The sequence below is a fragment of the Sciurus vulgaris genome (genome assembly GCF_902686455.1).
Source record: "Sciurus vulgaris genome assembly, chromosome: 9".
Taxonomy (NCBI): Eukaryota; Metazoa; Chordata; class Mammalia; order Rodentia; family Sciuridae; genus Sciurus; species Sciurus vulgaris.
Genome location: NC_136469.1, coordinates 1,272,790 through 1,297,621, shown reverse-complemented (window position 1 = coordinate 1,297,621; position 24,832 = coordinate 1,272,790). Strand labels below are relative to the sequence as shown.

At 42.4% G+C, this 24,832-nt stretch overlaps 1 long non-coding RNA gene across 1 annotated transcript; it reads left to right on the top strand.

Moving 5' to 3' along the window:
* Positions 1–62: 62 nt before the first annotated feature.
* Positions 63–20,588, top strand: LOC306669086. The gene is made up of 3 exons (XR_013766022.1): positions 63–539; positions 19,896–20,058; positions 20,465–20,588. It is a non-coding gene; the product is annotated as an uncharacterized lncRNA (long non-coding RNA).
* The last annotated feature ends 4,244 nt before the right edge of the window (positions 20,589–24,832 follow it).

The following is a 24,832-nucleotide window of genomic DNA, read 5'->3' as shown; positions in this document are numbered from 1 at the left end:
TGAGGCCTCTGTGGTAGCCTGTGCTGGCCTTGTACCCTTGGGTGCATGAGTGAAGTGTCCAGGGCTCCCTGCAGCTGCACATGGCCATGGCTCTGCTGGCCTGGTCTGGTGTACTACAGGGCTGGGGTCTCAGGGAGGTGGTCTCCTGGACGCCCTTTTCTCCTCTCCTGAGAGTGTACTTCTGGTGATGCCACAGATAAACAGAGCACCTAATTAAAGTTGTTATTCAGTGACTTCTGAGGACAGAGGAAGGAGCTGAGAGATTCACCAGGAGGGCCAGGAGTTGCACCACCTCTGAGTAGCAAGCCGCATCCTATGCTGGGTGTGGCCAGCAGGGGTGGTGCCTCAGGCTCCATCTTTGATGCCTGTCCTGCCTCCTTCAGGGGAGGACAGAAGTCTTCTCCTCAGGACCAAACCAATAGAGCTTTGGCTCTGGGACATGGTGGATCAGCCCACAGACAGGGCTATAGCTCCCTTATCCTAAGAGCAACCCCAGGGAGGTGCTTCTGAAGTTTCTGGATGGACCAGCAAGAGATGAGGTAAAGGTGGGGAGGGTGAGAAGAGAGCCCTGTCCCGGGCCTAAGGGCTGAGGGAAGCCTGGCCGAGAGCCCCACTCTCTCCGTCACCAGTCCATCCAGGCTCACTCTACAGAAGTGCCCGCTGCTCAGGCCGTGACCCTCATCATCTTAACACAGCGACCCAGGGTGCGTTCTGGGGAACCTGGTGGGGAGGAATGAGGAGCACTGAGGGAGAGGGCCCTGAGCCTCGCCTCAGGGTGAGGCCCCAGTACACCCCATTACTTGTTTTCCTTAATGTTTAGTTATACGAGGCAAAATTGAAGTATGATAAAATACACATATTTGAATTATGTGACGTGGTCAGTTTTGGCATGTTTTGACACATATGTATCCCATGCAATTAATATTTAAAACATTTCCATTACATTTTTAAAAAATTTGAAATCATGCAGATTGTGTTTCCTGTGTAATTTATTACATTGGAAATCAATCACCTTAAGACGTGTAGAACCCCATCCCCACATCTTAAATGCTATATTCATAAATATCTCACAGGTCAGAGGAAAGCACGAGAAAAGCGAATAAAAAGTGCTTTGAACTAAGTGATGATAAAAGCTTGAAACACAAGAATCTCTGGGATGAACAGTACTCAGATGAACATTGATGACTTAAGCTAGGTCAACAAGTCATTTTCAGATCAGGTAGTAGGAAGGAAAAATAACAGTAGGAGTAGGGACACATGAAATAAAAACAGAGCTAGGAGTCGATAGAATCAAATCAGTCTGATCGAGAAAGACAGCAGAACACAAGAATCAGCATCAGTGGAAAGGCAGCTATCAGAACAACCCTACAGAAGCTGAAAGTATATCAAGGTGACATTACGACTGCATGCCAACATGTGTGATAGCTCATGGTCTGCATTAAAGAAGGACCCAGGTGCTGCTGAGAAGAAAGTGTACCGTCGTTGATGGATGGAATGTTCCGTATGTGTCTGTGAAGACTAGGTTATCAACTCTGCTTTTTAGTTCTGTAGTTTCTTTAACTTTTGTTTGGAAGATCTATCCAGTGGTGACAGAGGCAAGTTAAAGTTACCCAGTATTATTGGTCTATTTGGTTCTTGAAGCTGAGAAGCGTTGGTTTGATGTATGCAGATGCTCCATTGTTTGGGGCATGAATAGTTACGACTGTTATGTCTTGTTGATGTGTTGCTCCCTTAAGCAGCACGTAATGTCCTTCTCTCCTTTCTGATTAACTTTGGCTTGAAGCCCACTTTATCTGATTTGAGGATAGAAACCTCTGCTTATTTATGAGATCCATGTGAATTATATGTTTTTTGCCATCCTTTTCACCTTCAGCCTGTGTATGTCTTTGCCTAGGAGGTGAGCCTCTTGAAGACAGCATATTGCTGAGTCTTATTTTTTAATCCAATCTGTCAGTCTGTGTTTTTTTAACTGATGAGTTTAGGCCATCTCCATTAAATGTTATTATTGAGAAATGATTTTTTTCCCTGTCTCTTTGATTTATTTCTGGTTTTTACTTTGAATTAGTTTCTCCTTTGATTGGCTAGTCTTAGTGTAGTACCTCTCTTTACTGGTTTTCACTTTTATTTTTCACTTCTTTTGCATGGAATACTTTTTTGAGAATGTTTTGTAATGTAGGCTTTCTAGTTGTGAATTTTTTTAACTTTTGTTTATCATGGAAGGTTTTTATTTCATCATCGATTCTGAAGTTCAATTTTGCTGGGCACAGTATTCTCGGCTGGCATCCATTTTCTTTCAGAGCTTGGTATGCTGTGGGGCACCACCCATGGCCTGCAAAAAAATCAAACTTCGTTGGATTATTAGGGAAATCTGGCTTTCAGGAACTCACAATGATGGAAAATTGTTTGAGATTGCCTGAAGCATGTGGTGACCCTGCAATTGGTTCACCACAGAAGTTTGAATGCAGGCCCTGGATGTGGGAATGACTCACGAGACCCAAATGGCTTGCTTTGATTGTTTTTGCTTGAAGATGCTTGACTTTTTTTTTTCTTCCGGTACTGGGGAGGGAACTCAGGGCCTTGTGCTTGCAAGCCAAGCACTCTACCAGCTGAGCTATCGCCCCAGCCCGCTTGACTTTTTTTGATGGAAGAAGCTCCTTCTGGTCCTCTTGATCTGTACCACTATAAATAAATCAAGCATGGACTCCTTCCTTTGTTAGAGCCAGTCCCTTATGGATGGCTCAATTGGTCATGCCCCTGCTTCAAAGATAATTCTATCTCATGTCATTTTTTTCTGGTAAATAAATTTCTTAGTATTATTTCACAGTCAACACATCCCTTCTACAGGAACCCTTTCCCTCACCCTCAAGGGACATGCAGTGAGAAGTATACATTATTCTATGTCCTTCTAGCTCTGAGGTCTGGGCTGAGAAATCTGCTGAGATCCAAATTGGTTTCCCTCTAAATGTTACCTGCCGTTTTTCTCTGATATTCTTTAAAATTCTATCCTTATTTGTTATGTTAGGCATTTTCATAATAATGTACCTTGGTGTGGGTCTGTTGTAATTTTGTATATTTGGGTCCTGTAAGCCTCCTGTATTTGATTTTCCATTTCATTCTTTAGGTTTGGAAAATTTTCTGATATATTTCATTGAAAAGATTGTGCATTCCTTTCATTTGTATCTCTGAGCCTTCATATATCCTGATAAATTTGAAATTTGGTCTTTTCAGATTATCCCATGTTTCTTGGAAGTTCTGTTCATGGTCTCTTAACATCTTTTCCCCATGGTAAACTTTGTTTTCAAGATTAAATATTTTGTCTTCACTGCCTGAAACTGTCTTCCAAGTGGTCTAGTCTGTTGGTGATGCTTTCCATTGAATTCTTAATTTGGTTTATTGATTTCTTCATTTCAAGGATTTCCACTTTATTCATTTTATAACCTCTGCCTCTTTATTGAAGTGACTTTTCACTTCCTGTATTCTCTTTCTGATTTCATTCCCTGCATCATCCTTTACTTCACAGATCAGATTGACTATGTACATTCTAAATTCCTTCTCTGACATTTTTTCCACCATTGTGTTGTTAGAATCTGTTATTGAAGTATCTTGGTTTGTTTGGGGTGATTTGTTCTCTTGATTTTTCATGTTATTTGTGAGTCTACCCATCTACCAATATGGATCTGAGGTAGCAAGTTTTCTACTCTGTGGACTTGTAGTGTCCCTGAAGGTTTCCAGTAACTCACAGCTTAGGGGGATACAAATAATAACAACAACCAATGCAAAGAATATACAGCATTAAGACAAATAGGTCCTACTATGACATCTACAATACTAATTGACACGATAAACAGAAATGATGTGGTCAGTTATTGCCCACAGTAAAAACTGTTAAGTTTGCAAAAGCGTCTATAATTTTGAATGGTTGACTGGGAGAGAACAGAAATGATATAAGATGTGATGATTGTGAGGGAGAAGAGAATATAGAAGTAAAAATTAAATGACTGGCGATGTAGCTCAGTTGGTAGTGCTTCCCTCACAAGCCAAGGTCCTGGGCTCAAGCTTATGAGGTTTCAGAGCAGTGACGCTTAGGGCAGAGCGCTTCCTCACAGGGGATGGGACTTGTCCGCAGGGTGGACCAGAGCCCGTGGCGGCCTACTCACAGGACCAGGCTTGAGGCAACGTCTCCTGCGGTTCGTGTTACTTGGCTTACTAAATGATCAGTCAGAGTTTCCTCCAACAGCCTATATTTCATGGAACTGAGGTTCAATGTGATGCTCAGCATTTCCGAAACCAAACCAGAGGATGGCCACATCTCAGGGGTCGGACAATGTAAAAACCTTATACAGAACATCTCCGTCACTTTCTAGGTACTGGTCAAATTTCAATAGGAATACTAAAATTAACGGGTACAGAGGTGATTTCTTTCTTCTGGGCAGGCACAAGGCAATCCACAACCTTCTGCAGGATGAATGCGGTGAAGCTCTCCACTCGAGAGAACACACCCCCGATGAACTTCTGTCATCTTCCTGGTTTGCATGATCAAAAGGTACATTTTAACATTGAAACAGTAGGCATATGGTCAAGTGAAGACAGAACAGATATTTTCCATTCATAATAACAGGGGATACGAGACACTAACACATACCAACACACACACACACACACACACACACACACACACACGCATTTGTGTTGAGGTTCTAAAGATGCCCAAAGGGGAATTTTTAAAAGAATCTGATTTTTAGCAGTTGATAGTTCTTTATTTTATTCGTTTACTTATAGGTGGTGCCTAGTGTTGAACCCAGTGACTCACACATTCTAGGCAAGTGCTCTGTCGCTGAGTTGTATCACTGAGCCACCCAAAGGGAAATCTTAGAGGGGGGATAAACTATGCTCACAGGCAATGACCTGTTCTGTCTCAACTCTGTTCCCCTTGTCAAAAACCCCAGAGTTGTCAGAACCCAGCCCTCAGCCAGTCCCTCAACATTGAGGAAAGGTGACTACCGAGTGCTTTTCTCAGAACCGAACATCCACAGATGAGTAGACGATAGCAACTCATGGCATTGGTCCTGCTGTCTCAAATCAAGAGAAGAGACTGGGACTGCATCTGGATCATGGGTGTTCAGCTACTAGGTTTCTGAGTTCTGCGGGATCCATCGCCAAGGAAGGGATGTCACTCCTTGATGACTCCTTACCTGAGTCATTTCGCACAAAAGACGGTTACAATGCTCCCTTGAGGGGTGGTCCCTTCTTCCCATGACTCACGCACAAATGGACACGTTACACCAACATACTGAGGGATAGAACTCCATGAGTTCATTTTTCTTGGTTTGAGGAGATAAAGACTGATTCAGATTCGTCCCCTCCTTCTGGTCTTGTTGATGACGTAGAAGAAGTCATTGTTACTCTGAGAGCCTCCATAATTTCTCAACATTTTCTCCAGGAATCATTCTTGCATGTACTTTTGGGGGTATGATCAGTTGTGTGTGTCCATACACAATTGTACCTCCTGAGAAATTCTAATGTTAGATTCATGTGTCTTTAATGCACAAACACACAGGTGACTGAGCATATGAAGGTAAGGGACAACAGATGACATGCAACTATACCATGACCTGAGTCCCAAAGTGAGAGTGTAAAAGTCAAGTCCTCTCTTGGCCATGTGTCCACTCTGCACTGCAGGAAGATTTTCATGACTGATTTTCAGAGATAGCCTCCACGTAACATGAATCTGCCAATCAAGATCTAGAATTCTCTCAATGCCTCTACCCACTGTGCGGTGTGTACCCTACAAGGAATCCAAGCACAACAGGATCCTGGTGCCTAAAGATCGTAGCTCCTTCCCATCTCTGTGGATCAACATCAGCATTTTGTTTCTAAGAAACAAAAATCAACAAGGGTCGTGGGATTTCGCTTCCACAGTGCAGTTGTTGGAAGTTTCATTTCTGTCTGACTCCATAGCCCAACAGTGGAGGGCACGAATGGGATTCTTGATCTTTGGGGGAAAAGTTTGAGTGGCAGCATGCAGACACCTGGGAAACTTATGAAATGGCAAGGAGCAGGCGTTTCTGTTTCCATTTCAAAGTGCTTCACATAGGTGAAAATATTTGTGTTATGAAATTCACTGATGCACAAGTTTTACCAAAAATCAAGGGTGGTATGAAGTGATCAAGCTTTTGTCCAATAATATTGTCATAATCATGTGAATGGACATGCATTTCTCCTTTTTTTTTTTTTTTTTTTTTTTTAGGGAAAGTCTACTTTGCTTCTTTCAGGGTGGAAGTACTCCACTTATATTTGTGTGCACAGTTGAAGGCACTGTGTCACAAGAAATAATCCCAGGCCATGACCACAAGAAAACAGAGAGACCTACTCACCAGAGAAAAAATATAAACTTTAAGGCACACCTCCCAATCACCCACAATTTCCAGGTGCATTCTACCTTTCTACAGTTATCTCTTAATCCATATTAAGATCCATGATTCTGTTAAAGCTCTAATAAGATAATCATTTAACTTCTGAATATTCTTGGATAGCTTAAATGTTCTGAGTTGATTCTGTGACCTAGCAGCCACTATGACCAGAAAAAAATCTATGACCTGCATAGCATTTATGATCAGAGAAGATTGCCCATCTTAACCCCATGATCCCTGAGATTCTATGACGAGCAAAGCCTCTACTACTAACTGTATGTCCTGCATGATTTCTATGACTTGAATTGTTTAGATATCTTCTGGTTTGTAAAGCTTGTGTAGGTTCTATAGCCTGGGTAGGCTTTATAATCTGTTCTGCTACAAAGAACTTCCTTTATGAATTGGAAATCCTAGGGAACCTAGTAGCCTCTATGACCTAACAGCCACTAAGACTTGCACTGCCCCTGTGACTGAGTAGCCTCTATGATCTGTGTAGCCTTGGGGACTGGCATAGCCTATATGTCCTGAGTAATCTTAATGTCCTAAGAGGGTCTTTGACCTGTTGAGCTTTTATTATCTGAGTAGCACTTTGACATGTGTAACCTCTAGGTCTTGAGTAGATTCTACACACTGTGTTGCATCTATGATCTGCTTAACCTCTCTGACCTGCTTAGTTTCTACGACCTACAAAGTCTCGATTGCCTGAGTAGCCCCTGAGTCTTGTATATGACCTGAGTAATACACATGGGTACAGTTCTATGGAACTGAGAATCTTCTGTTAGTATTATAAACTTTACAATAGGCATGACCTCTATAACCTGAGAAACCCCTATAACTGGAAAATCCTTTATGCCTGAGTAGCATCTACATCCTGCAGAGTCTCTATGACCTGTGTAGTATCTGTAACACAAATTGCCTAAATGAATAGACATTATGTCCAGAGTATTTTCCATAAACTCCGTAGACTCTATGACCTAGTAGCCCCTATGACCTGCATAAATCTTATGGCTGGAGTAGAATCTACTACTGGGTAGCCTCTATGACATCCATAGACTCTGGACTGATGCCTCTCTCACCAGCATAACTTTTCAAGACTTTAAAATCTCTAAAACTTGGTAGGCTCTATGGCCTGTGTAGCCTGCGTGTCCTGAGTAGCCTCTATAGCCTACATAGTCTGTATGACCACAGTAGTCTCTTTGATCTAAAAGGCCTCTTAGACTGGAATAACTCCTAAAACCCAAGTAACCTCTTGGAACTGAGTATGCTTTATGAATGACATGTATTGTATGATATGTGTAGCAAACATGACTGGCACAACCTCTAATACTGTTATATATTGTCTGGTATCAATGGTCAATATGGCTGGCATAACATCCATTTACTGCATATCTTCCATGATTTTTGTGTACACTATGACTTAAGTAGTTTATATGACCTAAGGGCGCCTATGAATCATGTAGCATCGATGACCTGAGAAGTCTTTTTTGCCTGTGTACCCTCTTTGTGCTTAGAATCTGGGGGTAACCCCTACAACCAGAATAACCACTCTTACCTCGTAGTCTCTAGACTTGTATAGCTTCTGTTGCCTGTGCATCATCTGTGACCAGTGTGGCATTTACAGCCTGTATTTCTTCCATGGTCTGCATATCTCCATGGCTTGGGCTGCTCCTATGATCTATGTCACCTTCAGAGCCTCTGTGAACTGCGTAGCATCTGCGACTTCTGGCATTTCTATGGCACAAGTAATCTCTATGGCCTTAGTAGTCTATTTGTTCTAAGAACCCACTTTGGCCTTTATGACCATTATGAACTGATTTGCTTCTATGAACTGTGTAGTTTCTATCAACTGAGTAGAAACTAATCCATCTTAGCCTTTGTGACATAAAGCCTGTATGATCAGGGTAACCTGCAGTACCTGCATTATATTTATGGTTGGAACATCTTAACTGATCTGTGTAATGTTTATGTTCTTAGTGGCCTAAGTGACCTTAACTTCTCCCATGATCTTTATAGCCTCTATGATGTGTGTATGTCATAGTGCCTGTATAGGCCGTACAGGACGAGTAGCTTCCATGGCGTATATACTCTGTGTAACCTAAGTAGCCTCTGTGGGCTATGTAGACTCTGTAGTCTGTGCAGACTTTATGACCAAAATAAAATCTATACAATGAGTGGCATCTGCCTCTGAGTAACCTCTCTGACCCACATATCCTTTATCATCTGGGTAGCTTCTATCACTACTATAGACACTATGACCTACATAACCTTTATGGCCTGAATAGATGAAATAACTTCTGTAGCCTCTGTGGCCTCGTTAGTCAAAATATCCTTAGCAGCCCTGATGATCTGCAAATCCTTCATGACTTGTGTTGCCACTATGACCTGCATAGCCTCTATGACCTGATAGCCCCAATGGTATGTGTAGCCTCTTTGGCTTGAGCAGCCTCTATAAACTTCATAACCTCTTTTATCTACAGATCCTTTATGACCTGAGTGTTTTCTATGCCCTGTGTAGCATGTTTCATCTGAGTAACCTCATTGCTTTTGTACTATCTATGTTGTGAGAAGACACTCAGGACTGAGTGGACTGTGACTTGTGTAGTCTTTATGAACTGCATAGCCTCTATTTCACAAATACTCAATGTCATTTTTAGACTTCATTATGGAATCACTTTCTCATGACCTGAGTAGGTTCTATGAGCTTTGTGTCCTTCATGATTTATGGAGCCCCAATCAACTATGTAGGCTCTGTAGTCTAAGTAGCCTTCATGACCTTCATAATTTTATTGACATGCATAGCCTCTCTCATGGTCCTGCACATTCTCCATGATCTGCACAGCCACAATGGCCACTGTAACTTCTATGACCTGTATAAGATCTTATGAAATATGTGTCTTCCATGGCCTCCATATGCCCTACGGCATGTGTAGCCTCTATGATATTTGTACCTCTATGACCTGTTTAGTCTCTTTGCCTTGTGTCATCTCTGTGGCCTTAGAGCTATGGCAATGACTTCTACAGACTGAAAAGATCTTCACCTCTTTGATCTACATAGCCCATATGCCCTGAGTGGTTTCCATGACTAGGCCTCCATGACCCATGCAGCAACCATTGCCTACCTGTCTGCGATGACTCGCAGAGCTTCTGTGGTCACTATGACTTCCATATCCTGTATGCATGCAGACATGTAGGAAACATGTAGGACATGACTACTCCATGTGGCCTGCTTACAGTGCATGACTTATTAGCCTCTATGGCCTGCACAGTCTCTATAAACCTCATAGCCTTTATGATCTAAATAAATCACCTCTGTAGTCAGTATTACTTTTGAAGAATTTACTCCCTTAGTGTACTCTGAACCATGTGGTCACTATTGCCTTAGTATTCTCTATGATCTGGATAGTTCTATGACATGCATGGTCTCTACAGCCTGTGCTGCTGCTTATGATCCTGGTAGGCACTATCACCTCTGCATACTACATGGACTGAATAGTCTTGATTGATCTACTTATCCTTTATGGACTTAGTATTTAAAAGACCTTTGTGCATTCTGAGAGTTCAGTAGCCTTTGAGATCCACATAGCCTATGTGCTTCAGTAGCTTCTATGAACATCGAAGCATGCATGACCTATGTATCCTTTATTGTTTGAGTAGTACAAATGACTTGAGTAGCCTCTATGACTTTAGTGACCCAAATCACCTTAGCCCCTATTACCTGATGAGCCTCTATAAACTACAGAGACTATATTAGTCAGGGTTCTCCAGAGGAAAAGAATCAACAGAACATACGATTATAGAAAAGAGATTTCTTAGATTGGCTTACATGACCAGAAGCTGGATAGTCCACAATGGCTGTCTGCAGGCTGGAGAGCTGGAAGGACCAGTATGTGTGCAGTCCAAGAGGTGGAAGCCCCAGAACAAGAGCGATCAACAGTGCTACCCTAATCCAAGGCCAGGGTTCTGGAAGCTCCCTGGAGAACCACTGGCAGAGTCCACTTTGGAAGAGTGAAGAAATTTGAGTCCAATATCCTCAGACGATCAAAGCAGCAATCAAAAGCCTGTTCGAGATGACTTCAGCTCGCGACTGCCTCTGATTCATCGTTCCTCCCACTCTTATTTCATCAAAGCCACCATCCTACTGGGCAGTGTTGCCCCGGCTTGTGGAGAGCCTCCACTTCAGTGCACTAGCCTACATTCCAGTAATTCCTAGACTTTCCCTCTTTGACACACCCAGAAGCCTCAATATCTTGGAAATATTTTAATCCAATCAAATTGACAACTGAAATTGACCATTACAAGTCCACCCCTTGTCAACTTGATATCCAAACGTGTCTCTTTACACCATACCTAATCTCCAAAACCACACAGTAGCGTTTCATTGTTTTGGGCATTCCAACAAATTTGTTGTGATAGTTCACAGTTCATTCATCTCGTAACCCACAGAGCTGCACTGTATGTTCACCTGCCCTGGGCTGTCAACAGCCATTACTCTGTGGTTTGTATGGCCCTAGTTCTTTTTCCTGTTTCAGCATATGCCCAGAGATCCCAGACCTGGAGGAGTGGGTTTGACAGTCAATTCCGCTTGGGCTGGTACTAAGCTGGGTGTCCCACAGGACCTCTATCACCACTCTGTTCCTCCCTGGCTCACCAGACCTACTTGTGTCTAATTGCCTGCAGCAAGATCTGAGTGGCAGGTGGGCATGATACTTGGTAGGGCCAAACGACAACATTGCCACCTAGGGGTCCTGGAGAGTATTGCTGGCTCTCGGGCTTTAGTGGTCTCCCTTGTCCTGGAGAGCTGGATAGATCAAAGCCCCGCGGGACGGCTCCCCAAAACCCTGGCCCATCCTCCCCTGGCTGAAGGTGGTAGGATCACATTTCTTGAAAAAGCAGGCCCCTGGGAATCACTGCCTTTTTCTTTTCTCCTACATCACAGCTGAGCAGACACTTGTCTTGATTCTTGATCTGAATTGGCCTGGACCAGAAACTTCTCTGATTTCCATGGGAACAGTGATATCATGGCGCTGTCATTTGGCATTTCTGTGACATCAGGCAGTTTCTGTAGTGCAAGCAGGATGTCAGGGAAGCCACTCATCAAAACTCATGTTGGCCAAAGCTAGAAAATAGGCCCTGGGGACAGGAACAAGTGCATTTTCCTATGGTACCCTGGAACCTCCCCACCCTTTAAACCCAACATGCCAGATGCCCGTTCCTACCATTTTGAATGTTCTTGCTTTCATGTCTTTTGCTCTATGTCACAGGAGAAATGGAAACCAAGTTAGGTATTTCTCAGAGAAAATCAAAACCTGGGTAGAAGGATTTTGAAAGGAAATGAAACACAGAGTTAAATGGATATGACTTTCTGCAACTAATCTATCTTTAATGAAACTTGTGATGAATTGCTGCAAACATAATAGTAGAAATTTGAAAATTGGATGAGGATTTTTTTGTTCTGCAAGCAAATACTTTGTGTGGGATCACAGACCCGGTGAGCCATCACCTCTTCCCTTTGCCAATTTATAGTTACAGACAGGGTCTGGCTAAGCTGTTTAGGCATTCCCTATTTAAGGAAAATTGTCTTTGCCTTGAATAAACAATTTACTCAGTCTACCCGGTACCTGAGATTATAGGCAAGATCCATTATCTCTACTGTGTCGTGCATTTAACACAGATATCCCCTGGTGAGAATTTTCCAAAGAAAAATGCCAGGAGGAATAGCAAGAGTGAAAAAAGGAAAGAATAGATTGCAATTATAATAGCTTGGGTTCAGTTGTGAATGATCCAGAAAGTCTCCTCTTACATCAATGACCACGTCGTATAACGTTTCCCACGTCTGCCTCTCCTCCTTCTCCAGGTCACCATGGACCACTGGGATAACTGTCTGCATATCGTTCAGATACAATCATTTTCCTTTTTGAATCAGGATTGAACCGTTCAGGATTGTGGGTCTTGATATGCAACCAAGGTTTTTTCAGGATTGTTCACAAAATGAAATTAAAAATTCACTAGAAATTGGTATGCTTTGCCTTGGGATGGTTTTCTTGAAAAGCATTTCACAGAGTCAGACCTAAAGAGCATCCAGTCACCTATCCTAGAGAGCCTCTTCAGTTAAAGCCAACCCTCCAATTGGTGAAGATTTTCCTTCCCTCCTGTTAAATCACTGACTAGAACATGGTTTGAAAAGGACCAGTTTACGTGGAAGCTCATCCCAATGAGAGTATTCAGCATGGCGCTGGGTGGCAGTCAGTGGTGCTTCCCCGGTGACCTGGATTTCTTAGAGTAGTTATTCCTGTAGATGAGACAATTCTCAGGATCTTTTAGGTTATATCATTCACATGAATATGCTGATGGGTATATTTAATCAGCAAGTTCTTGAAGAAGAAAATGCTCACCCATGTTCAATGGCATGACATTCAAAATGTCAACTTCTGTATTGTTTTTGAAGTCGTAGACTCTGGGGTACACACCCAGGCTCTCTGTAAATGAAGTGGACTTCTATTTCTGGGAGTTTTCCATGTCAACCTCAATGCAAACTGGAAAACTGAGAGGTGAAGACAAATGGGATCTGCCTTAGGCCCTGCATTTTCTCAGTCCCTTTTGGTTTGCATTTTGATAGATACTGTTTTATTATAGAATTGTATGAACTGGGACTGAATACGACCTTTAGTTTCTGCTGATATTATTCAGGAGGCAGAGTGGGTATTTAATCCTGGTTTACCTGTTATCATTGGAGGTCTTTCCTCAATACTAATGAAGAGTTTTTATAGATGTTTGTAATTTTGATGGATGTTCTTAAGGAAAGTTGTGTAGAATTTTGTGAAGGATGTGGTGTTCTGTTTATCATGGCTCTGGGAATTATTTCTTTGTGTTTTTATGGTAACAAATGAAAGATATCACACTGAGTGAATAAATCAGAGAAATTAGTTTTATGACATTCTTGTGAATATAAGCAATTATAAGGAAAAAAGATTTTGAATTTTGGAAATGATTTAGGATCTGCTTCTTTTGCACAGTAAGTAAAATCACATATTTTGTTATTTTTAAAAATTTTCTGCTTTTGATGTTCAGGGTTTGCCCGTATTTGTTCTCACTTTTTCATTTTAGCATATATATATATATATATATATATATATATTTTTTTTTTTTTAATTCCTGATGTTGTTTTGTACTCTGTATTTCTAGAGTCTTTGTTCCTTTGAAGAATATCCAGGTTTGTACTTGTTTAAATTTAAATGCTTGGGTGTAGGTGCTGTGGTGTAAGGAACGCCTTTATAGATCATGTGCCAGAAAAACAAAATCAGCATATGTGTAAACAGGTTTCCTTTGAATACTACAGGAAAGATCCAAGAATTTGCAAGGAATTGTTGTCTTCTGCAAGTTGAATTATTGTAAGTAATTGTCATTACTTACAGAGTGATCTTGAAATTACTTTCTACTGTACTTGTACAGTATTTTGAAGCTGAAGAAATGTCCTAGAATTATTGGGAGATCATTAATAATGACAATTATTTTTTTTAGTGTCTCTTCACTCAAGTTGTTTTTATCTCAAAAACCATGTTGCTGCCTGGCCCCAAGATTTCCTTTATTTTCCCCTTTTTGAAATCAGCATTCACAATTCTTACCATTTCTCTTTTCAGCAAGACACATGTTGAAAGCTGATACTGTGCCGTTTTGAACTGCGTTCATCCCACCATCAAAAGGCACTTGTTTCATCCATCAGTTTCCCTTCTTTGGAGCATTGCTGTGACAATGTTGTGACAATGGCCTGTAGTCTGCATCCTCCAGTGGCAGGTGAAGGACTCTTGGCATTGTTCCAGAGGGTCTTGTGCCAGACAGGCAGCAGTCAGGACAAGAGGATAAGCCCTCTTCTGAGGAGAGAATGGCCAATCACCTCTGCACACACAGCGGAGTGGAAGGGCCCCGTGGAAAATCATTATCAAGAGCATTCTGAATACAGTCTGATTTTTTGGCAGCACCAAAAGGGAGTCTGGCAAGTGGAGTGAGCACAGAACATCCCTCCCTGCTTGCTAGTGATTTCCTGGCCTCCTTCACACATGCAAAGTGATTGACTCACTCCTCTCCTCATTAGGGACCACAGCAGCCACCCACCATCACTTAGAATTCAAACTTCCCAGGTTCCAGCTGTCTTCTGATTTTTTTTTTTTTTTTTTTTTGCATTCTGGGAACAGAGGGTTATCCCACCAGATTTGTTGTGATGTTGGCCAATTTTGTCATCACATACTGCACTGAGCTGCACTGCATGCTCCCCTGTCCTGTAGTAAAAAGCAATCTGTCTGTCTGTCTTCTAGGGTCCCGGGTCAGTTTCTGGTCTCGCCAACACCTGGGGAGCCCAGACATGGAAGAGAGTGTTTGGAGTGCAATGCCACTGGGGCCAGTGTTAGCTGGGTGCTCCACAGCCCTAGGAAACCTCCATCCTCCCCTGGCGACTAGACTGGTGTGGGTTCATTGCACGCAGCAGGATTGAGGTGGCGATGCAACCAAGATGACTGCTGCTGTCAAACCAAAACAGCACCACCTGCTGTGCCTAGGGGGAGTTTGGGCCGCCAGTCTTCATGGAATGGGTCCCTTCTCCTGGGTGGAGATGAACCGATCAAAAGCACATGGGGCCAGGAGGACAACACATTCTAGAACTGTTGGGGGCTGTGCCACGTTGATCACATCGGCAGCGAGGAGGTTAATTGACATAAGCACACTCAGGTGATTTTCTCGTCCACGCACACAATGTATGCACATGTGTTCTCCAGCACTAATTGCCTGATCCGAGCATCTCGCCTAATCTTTGCCTAATCTTTGCGTAAGAGGCGTGGCCCTGCTCTCCGCCTCCTGGAGGTGATATAAGCGTAGGCGGAGTGAGACAGCGTGACACAGCAGCCATTAGCAGAAAAGCAGCTAGATGGTGGCAGCAGCCAGAGGGAAAAACATGCGGCAGTAGCTAGTAGGGACACATGTAACAGCAGCCATTAGCAGAAAAGCCAGAAGAAAGAACACAGCAGCGAGTAGGGGCAGCGGCGGAAGGCAGATCGCGGAACGGAGAACTGAGACGCATCACTAGGGCACCTTGGGTGGACGTACCCTTAGTTCACAGGATGCAGGACTTAAGGTGTAGCAAGTCTCTTCCTCTAAGCTCTAAGCAAAGCCTGTCTTTCAAAGTCTCTCTCTCTGATAAGCAAAGTCTCTCTCTCTCTCTCCTCTCAAAGCAAGTAAGCCTCATTTCCTCTATCCTCTATAAACAAACAAGCAAGAAAGCAGTGCACTAAAGAGAAAGATAGAAGTGCCTCAGTTTCCACTCCACCACCCATAAGACCCGTGCAAGTTGTTGCTGTAGGCAGTGACAAATATCCATGGATTTTGGAACTGCAAAGAGCCAGCGACGTAGAACCTCTTCTCCTGGGTAAAGAAGGTGGGGTCCCATTTCAAGAGCAGGACCCTGAGACTGACTCCCTTCATCTACCCTCTTACCGTCACAGCTGAGCCACTGCTTGCCTTGAATCTCGGACTGAAGAGGCCTCAACTGGAAGTGTCTCTGGTTGCCGTGGGAACCATGATGTCATCATCTTCTCATTGTGCCTTTCTGTGACATCAGGCAGTATCTGTAGTGCAGCTAGGATATCAGGGAAGCCACCCATCAAAACCCTTGGTGCCCAGGGCCCAGAAACAAGCCCTGGAGAGAGAAATGCTGTGCATTCTTCTATGGGAGACAGAATCTTCTGCACCCTTCAAGCCCAACATGCCAGAAGCCAACACTTCCTCTTTAATACTGTCGCTGACGTTTCCTTTGCTCTCGTGTCACAGGAGCACGGGTATACTAGTTAGCCATTTCTGATAGTCAGAAATAATCCCATGGAGAGCGATTCTGAAGGAAGTGAAAGACTGAGAGTTAAAAGGATATGACTTTGTGCAACTAAACTTGCTGTAGTAAATGTTGAGAGGAATGTTGTGAAAATAACCAGTAAAATATTTGATGAGGTTTTTTGTTTTACCTGAAAATATTGTTCCTGGGATCACAGACCCCATTAGCCATCACCACTTCCCTTTGCCTATTTATATTTAGAGAATGGGTCTGGCTAATTCCATTAGGCATTCCCTAACTTAAGGAAACTGGCTTTGCCCTGGAGAACCACCTTTCTCTGACTCCCCCAAACCTAAGATGGTAGGCAAGATCCAACACCTGCACTTTGCTATGCACTTTGCAATGATATCTGCTGGTTAGAATTTTTCAAAGACCTGGATGAAAAAGGAGAATAGAATGGAATGAGAAGATTGCAATTGTAATTGCTTGGGTTTCAAGTGTGAATGATCACAAAAATCTACTTTTATAATAATCACCTGGGCATACAGTGTTTCCCTCATGTGCCTGCCTTTCCTCCTGTCCCAGAGCACCGTGGATCACTGGTATAATTGTCTTCTCAGTGTTCAGCTACAACTGTGCTCATTCTTAAACAGGGAAAGATCTTTCTCTCATGATACCTGCAAGGACTGTGACTCATATTAGGAAACCAAGGTTTCTTGCAGGATTGTTCTCTAAAGTGAATTAAAAGTTGGTTAGAAATTGGTTGTCATTTCCTTGGGATGGTATTCCTGCAAAGCATTTCACATAGTCAGACTGAAGAGGATCCAGTTTCCAATCTTACAAAGCCCCCTCAGATGACACCAACCCTCCAACCTCTCAACACTTCTCCTCTGCTAAATCAAGTGAGTACAACGTGGTTTGAAAAGTGCCAGTTTTAAGTGGAAGGTCTTTCTAATGAGAGTTTTCAGTTTGGACCTGTTGTTGCAGTCACCAGTCCTTCCCCAGGGATCTGGATTCCTTAAATATTTCTGTATTTGACAATTCTCAGGAACTGATAGTTTATATCATTCTCATGAATAGGCTGATGTGGATATTTATTTGGCAAGTTCTTGAAGAAGAAAATGCTCATCAGATTTTAATGGCATGAGATTCAAAATATCAACTGCATTAGTGTTTGCAAAGTACTAGCCTCTGGTAACACTCCTAGTCTCTCAGCAAATGATCTGGACTTCTACATCTGGGAGTGTTCCAAGGCAACCTCAAAATCAACTGGAAAAACCAGATGTGAAGATAAAAGGGATCTGTACTTGGTCCTACACGTTCTCAGTCTTTTGTTCTTTGCATTGGGATATTATTGTATGAATTGGGACTGAATACATATCTAACTTCTGCTGATGTCATTCAGGAGACAGTGGGTATTTAAAACCTGGTTTCCTGTATCATTGTAGACCCAGTCTCAACATTAATAAAACATTGTTACAGACATTATTAATTTTGATGAATGTTCTTAAGAGATGCTGTGTAGAATTGGGTGAAAAACTTGGTTTTCTCATCTTTACCATGATTCTGGTAATTATTTGATTGTTCTTTGTAGGAAAAATACTGACTAAAGAAATCTATTTGAAAGAACTTACATTGAAAAAGTGATATTGGAGATATTAGATATATGGCATGCTTGTGGTGGATATAAGCAATTACAAGAAAAAATGATTTTGAAATTTGGAAATGCTTTAGGATATACTCTTCTGCAGTGAATTCCATCACATATTTATTCTTTAAAATTTTATACTTTTGAAATTCAGGTTTCTCCCATATTGAACCTTCATTTTTGCATTTTAATAGAGTTTTAAAAAAATTATTGATGTTGTGGTGTACTCTGTAGTTAGAGAGACATCATTCATGGTGGCATATTGTTGGGGGTTATGCCATGCAGACTACGCCAAGATGGCGCCTGGCAGCCAGCCAGAAGTTGTTTTGATTACATTGGTGGTGAGGAGGTCGGTTAACATAAACACAATCGGGTGCTTTATCATTGGCTATGTTCAAATGAGTCCACGCACACAACGTGTGCACAGGTGTTCCCGAGTGCTCCTGCTTGGGCCTGCTCGTTTTGACCTTGCCATGATAGGGCAGCTGGCTCCTCGCCTGATCTTCACTTAACTGGCGTGGCCCTGCCCTCCGCCTCCTGGAGGGAATATAAGCGGGCAGTAGGGGGAAGGCAAGGGGAAGCAGCAGCAAGCAGCAAGCAGGAGGCAGCAGGCAGAAGGCAGATGGCAGATCACTGGGCTGAGAACTGAGAACACACCTCTAGGTTGCAGGTCACAGACCGCAGTACGTGGGACGCATCACTAAGAAGCACCTCAGATAGACAGCACCTTTAGCATGCACCTCTAGTATGCACCTTTAGTTCACAGGATGCAGGACGCACCTCTAAGAAGAGGCAGCAGAACTCTAAGAAGAAACAGATCTCTGATAAGCATAGAAGCCTGTCTTTCTCTAAAACTTCCTCTATAAGCAAAGCCTATCTTCCTCTCAAAGCCTTTCTTCCTCTAAAATCAAGTAAGCTTCTCTTCCTCTATAAGCTAGAGAATAAGCAAGCAAGGAAGGAAGCAGCAGCACAGGAATAGAAGTAGTTTATTTCCAGTCCACCTCTGATAAATACCCACGCAATTGTTGCTGCAGGAGGTAACAAATATCTGCGGAATTGTTGCTGCGGGCGGCAACAGCATATCCAAATTTTAGTTGTTTAAATTCAATTCCTTGGGTGTAGGTGCTGTTATGTATGGAATGCTTTTCCTAATAGATCATGTGCCAGAATAGCAAAATCAACAAATGTGTAATCAGGGTTCCTTTTCCTGAAATAGAAAAGACCCAAGAATTCACAAGGGCATCGATGCCTTTGCAAGTTGAACAACTGTTAGTAATTATCGTTGCTTACAGAATGATCTTGCAAATACTTCCTGCTGTATTTATATAGTATTTGGAAGCTGAAGAAAAGTCCCAGAATTTTTTTTGAGATCATTAATCTTGAAAAACTTTTTAGTGTCTCTTCACCGAGTTTGGCTTTCATATCAAACCCCCTTCTGCTTTTACTGCCCCCAAATTGCCCTTCACTATTCGCTTTTTGAATATTCAAATTTCGACATTTGTAAAGTCCTACTTCACTGCCATGTATTTATAAAACTGATATTATGTGGTTCTAAACTACTCATGACATCATCATCAGACTCTTCTCCATCCATCAATTTCACTGTTTTTGAGAATTGTCGTACCTTGTCTATGACACAGTCCTGCAGACTGTAGACCATTGGCAGTGCCCCAGAGTGCTTTGTGCCATTCAGGCAGTATTCGTGTCAGAGAAGGAACTCTAATGTGAAAGAGCTTGACCAGGAATTTCTGCATCTAAATTTGAGTTGATGGGGTTCTTGGAAATTCATACTAAGAAAATTTCTGAGTGCAGACTTGTTGCAAGGCAGCAGCAAAGTAGATGGGGCCTGGCAGGTGGAGTGAGAAAAAAATCAACTCTCCTCGCTTGCTAGCAGTTTCCTGGCTTCCAGCACACATTCTAGGTGATGGCCTCACTCCTCTACTCATTAGGAATTGCAGCAGTCACCCACCTCAACTTAGAAGTCAAACTTCACAGTTTCCAGCTGTCTTCTCTTTGTGCATTCTAGGAAAGAAGAGGCATCTCACCGGAGTTGGTGTGCTGTTTCCCAACTCGATCGCCCACTGACCCACCCAGCTGCATCTTATGCTCTCGAGCCCTGAGCTGTCAAAGCCATCATGCTGTGTCATTGGAAGCGCCCTAGGTCAGTTTTCAGACTCAGCAAATCCCAGGTGAGCCCAGACTTGGAGGAGTGGGTTTGGAGTGCAATGCCAGTGTGGCCAGTGCTCAGGTGGGTTTCCACACCCCCTTTCATACTTCTTCATCCCTCCCTGGGCCACTACACCTGGCGTGTGCTGATTGCATGCAGCAGGATCCAGGTGGCCAGGCGACCAACGTGACTGTTGCTACCAAACCAAACAGTGGGACCTACCATACCTGGAGGGTAGTGTGGGCCATCAGCTGTCTGTGGGGTCTGCCCATTTTCCTGCATGGAGCTGGATGGAGCAAGGGAACATGGGAACTTGCCACCAACACTTTCTGGCACCACTTCTCCTTTGTGAAGGTGGTGCGATCGCATTTCTTGAAAACCACAGATGCCTGATACTCACTCCCTACATCTTCCCACTTACCTCACAGCTGCGCAGGTGCTTGTCTTGAATACTGATCGGAAGAGGGCTGCACTGGAAACATCTCTGGTTGCCATGGGAACCATGAAGTCATCATGCTCTCATCCTGCTTTCTGTGACATCAGAGAGTATCTCTGTACAGCCACGATTTCAGGTAAGCCACTCTTCAAACCCTTGTTGCCCAAGGCCCAGAAAGAAGCCCTGAGGAGAGTAACAAAATGCATTCTCCCATGGGAGATTAAACCCCTGCACTCCTGAAACCCAGTATGCCAAGCGACAGCACTTCCACTTTCATATTGTTGCTCACGTGTCTTTTGCTCTCAGGTCCCTGGAGCACAGGTAACCAAGTAAGGTATTTCTTAAAGTTAGAAAAAGTCCATGTGTACAAAGATTTTGAATGGAAGTGAATGACTGAGAGTTCAAACAATATAACATTTTGCAACTAATCTCACCATAGTAAATCTTTAGGGGAACAGAGTGGGAGAATATCTTTGCCACTCATACTTCAGATAGAGCACTAATTTCCAGAATCCATAAAGAACTCACAAAACTCTACACCAAGAATACAAATAACCCAATCAACAAATGGGCTAAGGAAATGAACAGACACTTCACAGAAGATGTACAAGCAATCAACAGACATATGGAAAAATGTTCAACATCTCTAGTAATAAGAGAAATGCAAATCAAAACCACCCTAAGGTTCCATCTCACCCCAATTAGAATGGCGATTATCAAGAATACAAGCAACAACAGGTGTTGGTGAGGATGTGGGGAAAAAGGTACACTCATACATTGCTGGTGGGGCTGCAAATTAGTGCAGCCACTCTGGAAAGCAGTGTGGAGATTCCTTAGAAAACTTGGAATGGACCTACCATTTGACCCAGCTCTCCCACTCCTTGGCCTATACCCAAAGGACTTAAAATCAGCATACTACAGAGATACAGCCACATCAATGTTCATAGTGGCTCAATTCACAATAGCCAGATTGTGGAACCAACCTATATGCCCTTCAATTGATGAATGGATAAACTGTGGTGTATATATATACAATGGAATATTACTCAGCTTTAAAATGCCATAAAATTATGGCATTTGCAGGCAAATGGATAAAATTGGAGAATATCATATTAAGTGAGATAAGCCAGTCTCAAAAATCCAAAAGAGGAATGTTCTCACTAATAAGCGGATGATGACACGTAATGGTGGGTGGGAGGGGGGCAAGAAAGGAGGAAGGAGGGACTGTATAGAGGGAAAAGAGAGGTGGGAGGGGTGGGGGGGAAGAAAAAAATAATGGAAAGAATCAAACATCATTATCTATGTAAATGTATGAATATGCAAGTGGTATGCTGTTACTCCATGTACACACAGAAACAACATGTATCCCATTTGTTTACAATAAAAATAAATAAATAAAAGATCTTTAGGGGAATGCTGCAAAAGTAACCAGTGGAAGTTTGAATATTGTATGAGAATCTTTGTTTTGCCTGAAAACATTATTCCTGGGATCACGGATTCCGCGAGCCATCCTCACCTTCTGTTGCCTATATATATTTAGAGAAAGGGTCTGGCTAATTTGCTTAGGTTTTCCTTAACTTAAGGACACTGGTGGTTCTCCAGGGCAAAACCACCTCACTCTGCCTCCCCAACACCTGAGAAAATAGGCAAGATGCAGCACCAGCACCGAGTAGTGAATTTTGAACAGGTATCTGGTGGTTAGAATTTTTCAAAGAAAAGGCCTGGAGGAATATAAACAATAGAAAGTAATCTGTCCACTACAATTGTAATGACTTAGGGTTCCGGAGTGAATCCCCAAAATCTTTTACCATTATCTCCTGAGCATAAAAAATTTCCCTCATTTGCCAGCCTCTCCTGCTGCTTCAGCCCACCATGGATCACTGGTATTATTTTCTGCTCAGTGTTCAGCTAAAACTCTTTTAGTAATTAAATAGGGATAAATCTTCTTTTCATGATACCCCTCAAGACTGTGAGTCTTGATATTAAACCATGGTTTCTGGCAGGAATGTTCCCAAAAGTGAAATTAAAAATTCATTATAAATTCGTTGGCTTTGCTTTGGGATGGTTTTCCTGCAAAGCATTTCACATATACCAGAGAAGGATCCTGTCACCCACCTCACAGAACCGCCTCAGATAATGCCGACCCTCCAATTTCTCAACATTTTCTCCTCTTAAGTCAAGTGAATATTACGTGGCCTGAAAGAAATCAGTTTTAAGTGGATGGTCATTGGATGAGAGTCATCAACACGGCAATGTGGTGACAGTCACCAGTCCTTCTGCAGTGACGTGGATTTCCTAATTGCAGATATTCCTGTAGATTCTCATGAACTGATAGGTCATGTCATTCTCATACATATGCTGATGCAGATATTTAATCAACAACTTCTCAAAGAAAAAATTGCTCATCAGAATTCTATGGCATGAAATTCAAAATGTCAGCCTCAGCAGTCTTTGTGAAATGCTAGCCTTCCGGGGCGCACTCCCAGGCTCCTGCAAATGAGTTGGACATCTATAGTTGGGCTTTTACCAGGTCAGCCTCAATGCCAACGGGAAAACCAAGAGGTTAAGACAAAAGAGAGCTGCCCTTGACTCTGCATTTTATGTCTGTTCTGCATTAGGATGGACATAATTTTATTAAAAAATTGTATAAATTTGGTCTGAGTACATATGTTAGCTTCTGCTGATATCATCTAGGAGACACAAAGGTATTTTAAAACCTTGGTTTCCCTGCATTATTGTAGGTTCAGTCTCAATACTAATGAAGCATTTCTCTAGTCTTGCTAATTTTGATGAATGTACTTAAGAGATACTGTGTAGAAGTGGGTGAAGGATATGGCTTTTTCATCTCTACCATGGATCACATAACTATTTGATTGTGCTTCGTAGCATAATAAATGACACAAGAACCAGTATTTGAAAGAACTCACATTGAAAGAATGAAATCAGAGGCATTAGGTATGTGGCATGTGTGTGGTGCATATGATCAATTACAAGAAAAAAAAAGTATTTTGAAATTTGTAATGATTTAGGATTGGCTTTTCCTCTGCAGTAAGTCCTATCACATGATTAGTTATTCTCTAAAATTTTCTGCTTTTGAAAATCAGGTTTATCCCCTATTGGGTCTGCATTTTTGCATCTAACAGAGATTTTTTTTTTTTTTAAATTTCTGATGTTATGGTGCACACTTTATTTTGAGAGAAATCATTCTACTCAACATATCTAAATTTCTACTTGTTAAAATTTAAGACTTGGGCTAGGTGCTGATGTGTTTTGTGTGAACAAAATCAGCATATGTGTATCAGCTGTCCTTTCCAAGCAGCAGGAAAGAGCCAGGAATTTTCAAAGACATTTATGTTTTTTGGAAGTTGAATTATTGTCAGTAATTACTGTTGCTTACTGAATGATCTCACAATTACTTCCTGCTGTATTTGTATAGTACTTCGAAGTTGAAGAAATGTCATAGAACTTTTCAGGGACCAATAACAATAACTTCTTGTAGTGTATCCTCACTGAATTTGGTTGTCATATCCAACACCCTTCAGCGTTTCATTCTCCAGTATTGACCTTTACTCTTCCCTTCGTGAATATTCAACTTTAACATTTGTACCATTCCTCACTTCTCCATCATGTGTGTCTAAAACTGGGATCATATGGTTTTAAACTGCTCCTCCCGCCGTCATCAGACTCTTGTTTCATCCATCAAGTTCACTACTTTGGAGCCTTATTTTGCCACTGTCTGTGACACAGGACTCTAGTCTGCGTCCTCCAGAGACAGGCAGAAAGACCCTTGGCGTTTTCTCAGGCAGTAGTCAGGTCAAGACTATATGAAGAGAGAACGGCGAGAAAGTTCTACATCTGAACTTGAATTCAAGGATTCCTTGGAAACTCGCAAAAGAGCATTTCTGAGTGCAGACTTGTTGCAAGACAGCAGCAAAGGAGGTGGGACTTGGAAGGTGGAGTGAGCACAGATTACTTCTCTTCACTTGCTAGCAGTTTCCTGGCTTCCATGACAAACGCTTGCTGATTGCCTCACTTCTCTCCTCATTAGTGACAGTCACCCACTCAACTTAGAAGTCGAACCTCACAGGTGCCAGCTGTCTTCTCTTTGTGCATTCTAGGAAAGGGGATGCATCTTACCAGAGCTGGTGTGCTGTTTCCCAATTCAGTCACCACCTACCTCACCCAGCTCCACTGCATGCTACCCTGCACTGAGCTTTCAAGCCATCATTCCATGTGATTGGTAGGGGCCTAGGTCAGTGTCCAGACTCCAAAAATCCTGGGTGAGCAACAAGACCTGGAGGAGTGGGTTTGCATGCAATGTTGCAATGTTGCTGGGGCCAGTACTAAGCTGGGTGATTCA